The sequence below is a fragment of the Octopus sinensis genome, linkage group LG14 (assembly GCF_006345805.1).
Source record: "Octopus sinensis linkage group LG14, ASM634580v1, whole genome shotgun sequence".
Lineage (NCBI taxonomy): Eukaryota > Metazoa > Mollusca > Cephalopoda > Octopoda > Octopodidae > Octopus > Octopus sinensis.
The window spans coordinates 34703634-34713633 of record NC_043010.1 but is presented as its reverse complement, the minus strand read 5'-3'; the positions used below and the strand labels follow the sequence as shown (position 1 = coordinate 34713633).

At 35.5% G+C, this 10000-nt stretch overlaps 1 protein-coding gene across 2 annotated transcripts in view; it reads right to left on the bottom strand.

Moving 5' to 3' along the window:
• The window catches only part of LOC115219252 (orexin receptor type 1-like), a 35878-nt gene that overhangs the window by 17325 nt on the left and 8553 nt on the right, over positions 1 to 10000 (bottom strand). Inside the window, exon 1 of one of the 2 annotated variants that reach the window (XM_036508870.1) lies at positions 1251 to 1291. The exons of the other annotated variant lie outside the window; for it this stretch is intronic. The gene's annotated coding sequence lies outside the window, so the exon portion shown is untranslated. Of the gene's footprint in view, positions 1 to 1250; positions 1292 to 10000 lie in introns of those variants that run through there. 2 annotated transcript variants of the gene reach the window in all.

Genomic DNA, 10000 nt, shown 5'->3' with positions numbered 1-10000 from the left:
GAGAATGATGATTTTATCACAGATGCAGGAACAATCAACAGGTTGTGTGAAAGTTTTAAACTGAAAGGACTTACACCTGAGATGTTCAAGTGTCTTATTTTCATACAAGGCATTACAGCAAGTGAAGATACAGAAATTCACGCAAGACTTCTTTCCAAATTGGAACAAGCAAACCAAGATCTAACATACAATCATTTCAGAAAAGACTGTCAATTTAAAAATCAAAAATGTTACAGTTGCAAAAGAATTGGTCACAAGAGTTCACACTGCTGAACAAAATTACAAAGGTCAAACTTTAAAAATCCTAGAGTGCTCTTAGCAGAAACAAAAATCAACTCCCAAATAAGAAAATTTGTACACGTAAAAATAAATGGAATGCATATTGGACACTGGAAGTGATATTTCAATAATAAATATGGACACATGGAAGAAAATAGGGAAACCTATGTTGAGAAAACAGCGAAATCTGCCTGTAGCACGATGGGCGACATATTACATTTCATAGGCGTAATGTCACATTTCGAGAGAAAACATGCAAAGCGAAAGTTTTCATCATTAAAAATGCAACTGATCTGTGTCATGCCAATTGGTTAGAATTATTTGATTTGTGGGACATCCCCATAAATATCTATTGTAAAAACATAAATGGTCATTCCTCTAAAAATAATTCATCTGGAGATTTAAAGAGAAAATTAAAAAAATTTTTTCTACAAGTACTCTCAGACAAACTAGGTCTATGCACAAAGACTGAGAACCCATGGCCCAGAATACATATCAACTACACTGGACCAGTGAATGGCGCATACTATCTAATCATTGTGGATAGCTATACAAAGTGGCCATAGATATGCAGATGTAATAAGCCCACAGCAAAGACAACAATAAAGTTCCTACTTGAGTTATTTGCTCAATATGGTGTTTCAGATAATGGAACAAAATTCAGCTTGCTTATGAACCACATGGTTCCGGGTTCAGTCCCACTGTGTGTCACCTTGGGCAAGTGTCTTCTACTATAATCTCAGGCTGACCAAAGCCTTGTGAGTGGATTTGGTAGATGGAAACTGAAGGAAGCCTGTTATATAATATATATATATATGTGTGTGTGTGTGTGTGTGTGTGTGTGTGCACGTATGTTTGTGTGTCTGTGTTTGTCACCCCTAACATCGCTTGACAACTGATGCTGGTGTGTTTATGTCCCCGTAACTTAGCAGTTCGGCAAAAGAGACTGATAGAATAAGTACTAGGCTTACAAAGAATAAGTCCCGGGGTCATTTGCTCAACTAAAGGCGGTGCTCCAGCATGGCCACAGTCAAATGACTGAAACAATTAAAAGAGTAAAAGAGTAAAGAAAAGAGTAAAAGAGTAAAGGGATATTAATTAAGAAATTTCCGCAAAATACATGCTATAAAGCACATCATTACTCCACCCTACCACCTGAGGTCAAATGGACAGGCAGAAAGATTTGTTGACATGTTCAAAAGAGCTCTAATAAAAGCTAGGAATGAGCTAGATTATGATGAGGCACTAACGAAATTTTTGAGAGTATATAGAATAATGCCAAATCCAAATACTAATTCAGGAAAGTCACCAGCAAAGTTAATGTTCACACCTAAAATAAAATCGATCTTTGATAAATTATTGCCAGGAAAAATACAAATAAAGGAAAGACAATAAATACATTTGAAGGAAATACAAGAAATCTTACAAAATATTTCGAAATAGGAGATAAAATTCATTTTAAAAATTACAAAAATGGTAAAGAAGGTTGGGAGGATGACTATGTAATCAAAAGATTAGGAAACATGATGTATTTAATTAAAGGATAACATTCGGAACATTTGATACCTTAACCAGTTAAAGATGAGACATACAGAAGAATGAAGGATAATACCAATGGAAGTCTTCTATGATTTGTTTGAAGTGCCAGTACCAAGAGATATTGGACCCCATAGAATTAGCTTCAGAAAACAAAAGCAGACTGAATATCTGGAAGTAATATCTAAACGAAAAAGATATTAAATTTACAAAAAAAAAGTGTGCTGAGTACAATGAAAAGAAAAAAGTGCTGTGTGCAATGAAAAATACTACCTTAAAAGTCAGACAACAATTAAGATACAACAGCTAAAAAAAGAGAAGAAAAAGAGGGAGAGGTGCTGGAAAGAAAAAAATAAAAGAAATTCCACTTTCTTACAATAGTTGAAATCTCAAAAGTGGAGATGTTGTGATGAGAGTTACAATGCCTCTTGCAAGAGATAAACTGATCTGAGTAAACTATAAATAGTAACAATCTGAGTGAGATCAGGGTTCAGATTTCGGAGTCAAGTGAAGTTCGTGTTAGTTTGCAGTGAAGTCAGAAGGTGTCAGTTGGTTAGTTCACAAGGAATATTTGATTGTTGGTTCATAAAGAGATTTGTTAGTTCGTTACATTGTTGTTACTGTTGTCTCTTTACTCTTTTACTCTTTTACTTGTTTCAGTCATTTGACTGCAGCCATGCTGGAACACCGCCTTTAGTCGAGCAAATCGGCCCCAGGACTTATTCTTTGTAAGCCTATTTCTTATTCTATCAGCCTCTTTTGCCGAACCACTAAGTTACAGGGGACGTAAACACACCAGCATTGGTTGTTAAGCGATGTTGGGGGTGGGGGGGGACAAACACAGACACACAAACACACACATATATATATACATATACATATACACGACGGGCTTCTTTCAGTTTCCATCTACCAAATCCACTCACAAGGCATTGGTCAGCCCGAGGCTATAGTAGAAGACACTTACCCAAGATGCCACTCAGTGGGACTGAACCTGGAACCATGTGGTTGATAAGCAAGCTACTTACCACACAGCCACTCCTGTGCTCAGTGTCTGGCTATCTTATTTATTGTACATAACAAATTATGTTACAACATGGAGAATCTTCAGAAGTGATCATTTCTGATGAATCCCCAAATTCACTAAAGCACTAAAATAATTATCCAAAATTCTGATTACCTCTTTATTTTAATATGTAAAATTTGTACATTACTTCAAACAATCTATACATACATACATGAATGTGTGTATTTATGACAAACTTACATACAGTTTCCATCTACCAAATTCTCTTACAAGGCATAAGTTCAAGGACACACACACTGGGACTGAATCTCAAAAACATGTTGAGAAATGAACTTCCTAACCACACAGCCATGCCAGTACTATTCATGTAAGTTTCTAGAAAAAGTGAAATAGGAACCTTGCCTCAAAATAAATGAGGCAAGAGGCCAATTCCACAGATCTGTTATCAGGAAAGCATGAGATGTAAGTGTCTGAACTCAAAAGCTCTGCATATCAGTTAAAAATACCTATTAAAAGTTTGGCATGGATATAACTAGTAGCAAAGATATATTATTCAGGCTTCTTGTTACCTCCTCCTTCTTGAGCCACTTATTTTTCTTTCATCTGCCTCCATACTGATATTAACCATCAACCACAGCTCTGCCCATGTTTGTCACTCACTACATCTCCCTCTAGCCCCATCTCTAACCATCTGCCACTCTCCTTTCCCACCCTTCCTTTCTCCAATGATCCACTCTGTTTATTCTCCTTTATATTCACCATCTTGTACCTTATGAGTATGCTCTGGCACCCTGTCATCACAAGCTTTATCTCCCTTCCAGCTATTCTCACCCATCCTCTAGTAACACTGGGGTAGCCATTTCTCTTCTCTATAATAAACTATATAGTACTTTTATAAACAAGGCTAATTTAGCTGTTTCTCCCTAGATTGAAAGGAATGATGAAAAACTTTTTATTGGATTCTCATCAGGGGCATCTTCATCAATGTGACAAACCCCAGAGAAATAATCAGCTAATTTATTTATATTCTCAGCAATTACAGTAGCTATAGAAAATCAGAGCTACTAATTTGCAGACCATAAGTCTTAACGCTATTTTAAATATTAGGAGCTTGTCAACAGGGATACAGTACCTGTGCTTGTCTCTCTATCATACTTTACCCTTCAACACCAGGCATAAATCCACCTTTCTCGCACTCAAATACAATACCACTCAGTCAAATAGGTTTTTCTTTCTTTCCTTTCTTTTTTTTTTTTTGTAAGTGACTTGGCAACTTCACTAGTGCCAGTGTCATGGAAGAACCACCCAGTACGCACTGTAAAGTTGTTGGCATTAGGATGGGCATCCATCTGTAGAAACCATGCCAAAGCTGATGTTGGGGCCAGATGCAACTCTTTATCAAACCATCCAACCTATGACAACATGGAAGACAAGTATGAAATGAGTATAATGCTGATGATGATGATGTTAATGATTTACATGGCTTGTAAATCTTTAATATACTTGGTAGCATAATATGGTTGCAAAATGAAATACTGTACCTTGCTATCAATTAATATGTATGTTCCAATTGCCAGGCATGTGCTATATATGTATGTATGTATGTATGTATGTATGTATGTATGTATGTATGTATGTATGTATGTATGTATGTATGTATGTATGTATACACACACACACACACACACACACACACACACACACACACACACACACACACACACACACACATATGCTAGCCTGAGTACCCAATGTTGCTAGGAAGTTTAAAGAATGTTAAAGGAAATAAATATATTCATTCTGATAAAAAAGATATCTTCAGAAAAATTCTATCAGATGATGTGAGTATAACCAACGTTATTAAAACAAATCCTGAAATCAGTCACAGTTTAATTTTGTAGAACTTCTAAATATACAATATTTTCAGTGTATCCTTTAATTGGTGTACAAAGAAAAAGAGTTTTGGGGCTTCCAATTCGCAAACACCCTACATATAGCTGCCCATGAAAGAAGTAAGATTAAGTCCAACAACGTTGAGAGATTGTGCTTGAGATTTGTTTATGAACATAGCAAAACTTAGTTTCAGAGCCATTTAAATTCATAGGGAAGGTCATATGCGACTAATGGGATCCGTGGAATGAAGACATCATCGCCATTATAGTTCCCAGGAGAAATGAATTTTGGCAGTAAGGACTAAACCTCTTGTTTCATTATCACAATTAAAAAGCGTTTTAAAAAGAGGTGGGGTTGTAGACGTACGACAGAGAATTATTCAATAGCGTGTTTACTTCTATCAGAATCATTTACCTTTAAAGCGAAAAAACAAAACCGACGTATATGACAGGTATGTAAAACATATTTCTGTTTTTGAAAAAAGTAAAAAAGTTAGTGACCCTGCTCTAGAACCTTCCATGAGTAATGAAAAACATTCAGATTGATCCAGCAGTTTGGCTGCGCATAGAGGAAACACATGCACACACACACACACATAATGAATTATGTGTGTGTGTGTGTGTGTGTATGTGTGTATATATATATATATATATATATGTATGTACGTATTTATGTATATATGTGTATATATATATATATACATATATATATATATCCTGTTTTCCATTTGTTTCTCTCATTGTTTGTGTATTGAACTCATTTGTTTCCGTATTTCATGTTGTTTACTGTTGGTGACATCCTGTACTAATTTATGCATAGTATAATATATATATATGTATGTATGTATGCATATAGTATATATATAATATATATATATATATATATTAATATATATATATATGTATGTAGTATTTGTAATATATATATATGTTTATATATTTGTTTTGCAAGATTCTTGATGTGAAATCATGTGTTGAAACAGATGTTGTTGTATTTAGGAATGGTCATTTTGCCAGTTTAGCCAATAATTTATTGGCTAAACTGGCAAAATGACCGTTCCTAAATACAATATATATATATATATATAGATATATCTGTAAAGCTAATTTTATTTCGTTTTTGTATATGGTTTGCTTTATAGTAAATGAGTGGAAATCGGACCGGTGAGGTTGTTAAATTAATAAGGCACTAAAAGAGAACGACTCTCTCCAGACACAATATAATATATCTATGAAATCCACTGTGTGTTGTGTGTGTATGTTTTTCCTCTGGGCATGGCAAAACCGCTGGGTCAATCTGTACCAAATTTGGCATGAAGGTTTCACATTACTCGGAGAAGGTTCTAGGGGAGTCAAGTTTTGGCCCTTGCCAATATAGGGGGCTGTAGCCCTCCCTATACAACCCTTCTGATCTTTTTTCAGTGGTATAATATTGTTTCACTTTTATTCTTTCACTTTTCATAAGACCCTAATATTGTTTATACATACAACTGCTTACAAAAATAGCGATTAATATAAAATTTTTTTCTATGTTCATAATTTTTTGCTTACAATATTGAAAGATGCCACCAAAGAAAAGATGTTATCTCTCCAGAAACAACTATAAAGCACTATAAAGCAAGGAGGATTGTAGAAAACTGAAGGCAAGAGTCTCAAGAGAGAGAGGAGCAGAGACTCCATTTGATGTGCTACAGCATTCATTAAATTAATAAGGCACTAAAAGAGAATGACTCTCCCCAGACACAATGTAATATATCTATATGGAGTCTCAAGAGAAAAGGGAGATGTGACTTTCCCAAGATCAGCAAATGCATGCTGCAGCCCATCAAATGGAGTCTCAAGACAGACAGCGGCAAAGGAAAGTCTATCCACTGACAACGAAAATCACATACGCCACACCTGCAATTTCCATGACAGGTTAGAGCCTGGAATACTCCAAAGAGAGGCATGACATGTCGTTTAGTTGAATTAGCCCATAATTTACTCCACAAATGTTTTGTCGTCAATGCTGCACTTTCCCATATCACCTGTTTCAACATAACTGTAATATATTATATACAAACTATGCCATTTTAATCCCAAGCAACACCAGGTATCTCTGCTAGTGTATATATATATATATATTTATGTATAATGTATATGTAGGTATACATCTATATCTATATATATATATATATATATATATATATATATATTATATATATATATATATATATATACATATAAATGTGGTGTGTATGTATGTATATATATATATATATATATTCATCCATCAGTTGGAATCTAGGTTTTGTCTCCATTAACAGGGGGCTGGATCTACCTCAATGCATAGCAACCACCCTCACACCATCTTGCCTGGTTTTAGATGTCCTCCCTTCTCATGCCAACCCTGTCAATCTCCTCCTCCACCTGTCCCCTCCACACTTTCTTCAGTCTACCTTCGCTGTCCATTTACCTCAAACTCTAGCACCCTCTTCAGAACATGCTCCTCATCCCTCATCAACACAGGTCCATACCACCAAACTCCATTTGCCCTTGCCAACCATTCCACTGATTCCTCCAACCCCAGCATCCCCATCAAGTCCTCAGTCCTCCTCTTATCAAACAGCCTCATGCCACACATTTCTCTCACCATTGGTCTCTCATACCAGCAAATCACCCTCACCACTTCTTCCTCAAATGCTAACACTACTATCATCACTCTGTCACTCTTTCTCCTGACCTCCACCACCTTCTCACAGATTTCTTCCTTCACCAAAACTCCCACACCCCCAATGCTCCTGCTATTTCCTGACCACCACAACTTGTACCTTCTTCCCTTGACCCCCACAAATTTTGCACCCTGGCCCCTCCACTTAACCTCCTGCACACAGCACACATCCACACTCCACTTCGTCAATTCCTCACACACCTCAGTTCCCCTTCTACAAAGACTGCCCACATTCCAACTTCCCAACCTCACCCAAGCCCAAAACACAGCCTTGTCTTTATCATATCACGTTTGAAAGAAAAGTTATTCTCCATGAATACACACACGCGCGCACGCGCGCGCGCACACACACACACACAACACACACACACACACACACCACACACACACACACACACACACACAGAGGTAGATAGATGTGTGCATTTGTATTCACAGAGAATAACTTTCCTTTCAAAAAGGATATAATAAAGACATAGCTGTGTTTTGAGTTTAATCTTCTGTATTAAAAATCCTTCATATTTTCTTATATATCCTTCAGACTTAGTTTGGAACAATAATGTTTCTTAAGCCATTGATGTTTAAAGACCTTGTCTTCATCTTCTGAATGAAATGGTGACAGTTGCACATTGTTGCAGCATTTTGTTTGTAAGCAGCCAGGGAACATAAAATCATCATTGCCTGATTCAAAATTATTTAATGGTCAGCTTGTTTGCTTTTATGTTTGTTGTTATACTTCCTATGTTTTGAATCTGTGTATTGATTTTTTGTTTGTATTTCTCTATTAACAATGCTATCTTAGTTCATTTTCTTTTCCTTAAATCTTAGGAGATAGTGTTATCTGGCTAATATTTTTTAAAACTAGTTTTGTGTTTTGAATAATAATGCTACAAATACAATGGTGGCACATGGCTTAGAGGTTAGAGTGTAAGATTGTAAGATTGTGGTTTTGACTCCTGAACTAGGTGATATATTGTGTTCTTAAGCAAAACATTTCATTTCACACTGCTCCAATCTTCTCAGCTGGTAAAAATAAGTAATCCTGCAACAGACCAGCGCCCCACCCAGGGAGGAATATATACACCAGAGCAACCAGGAAACCAATCCGATATTCCTTGTGGGATTAATGTGAACTAACCAAGTACAGGGTCAGCTAACGAGAAAATGTAACAGTTTGAGTCATAATGTTTACAACTCTCATGATTACTTTGACATTTGTGTATTATATTGTTTTTCTGGAGTTTGCTCTGTGGCTGGTAAGTTTGTGATAAGGTGCTGAAAAGGTTTTTAATTCTGATGATTCTATAATTCATTCTAACTGTTCATTTGTGATTCAGGTCAGATATATTTTATACTAGCATTATAACCTGATTTCATTTGGGTCTACTCAGGCAACATTTTAAAGATGAGGAATTTAAAAAAAAAACGAAAATTTTATTAAAAATTAAAAAGAAAATGAGGGCAAAAAGCACTCGTTTTTTCACAATGAAAAATCGTTTCCTAGTAGCCAGAATTTCATGACTAAATGTATGTTTATTAAGCACAACAGCCTGCAGTGCATGCCACTGGGCATTAAAATCCAATCGCACAAACCTAGAGGGGTTCTGGGCCCCCTTGAATCGATAAAAAATTACTCTTTTTGCCATAGCAACCACATCTTTATAGCTTGCAAATTTTAACCATCACGGGTCTCATCCTCACCAAGCATTTAGTATCCCTGCCAATTTTCAGCTTGATTCTATCCTCAGTTTGGCCGCCATTAACCATCAAAGCAAAATGTGCATACAATTTTCATCCAAGGACAGTTTTATAGATATAGATTATTTTACTACTTCTTTAACCCATTAATACCAATCAACCTGAGACCACACTTTGTTCTATGATTTAAAACAGTGGTTCTCGATATGGTTCTTGTGGGTGGGGATCCATATAAGATTCTGTTGTTAAAATTTAGGTGCAATAAACTGGTTATATTTCTACAATATACAAAATAGTCAAACATTTTTTTAATACAATTCTTAATAATATTTAATCATAAAAATATAACAGGAGTTTTTAGACATCAAATGGCTATGAGGGTCCATCAGAGTAAAATAGGAATAAAAGTGTTCCATAAGTAGAAAAAAATTATTGAGAACTACTGATTTAAAATGGCCTAAATTAAATCCTTCCATCAGAATTTCAAAGTAATTTATGTTCCAAACTCCAGATTGATAACCACAATGTTATTTCACTAAATTCTTTATTAGTTTTAAATTAAAAGAAACTGATGCAGTGAATTATGGTAGAAAGAAGGTTAATGATATATTCATCCATTCTATGACCAAGAGCATTTGGTTCATCTAAAATGCTGTGTGTATCATTTCTATAATTTTGTTGATGCATGTGATGCATGTGTGAGGGAATTTTTTCTTGCAATTTTCTGTAGGTTAGCCAACAAATGTAATTACATATCCATTAAAAATTAATGAACAAAAGCTGACAGAAATGTTATCACTCTAGGGAAAAATGCTTAGTGGTATTTCATCTTTTTTTATATTCTGTGTTCAAATTCCA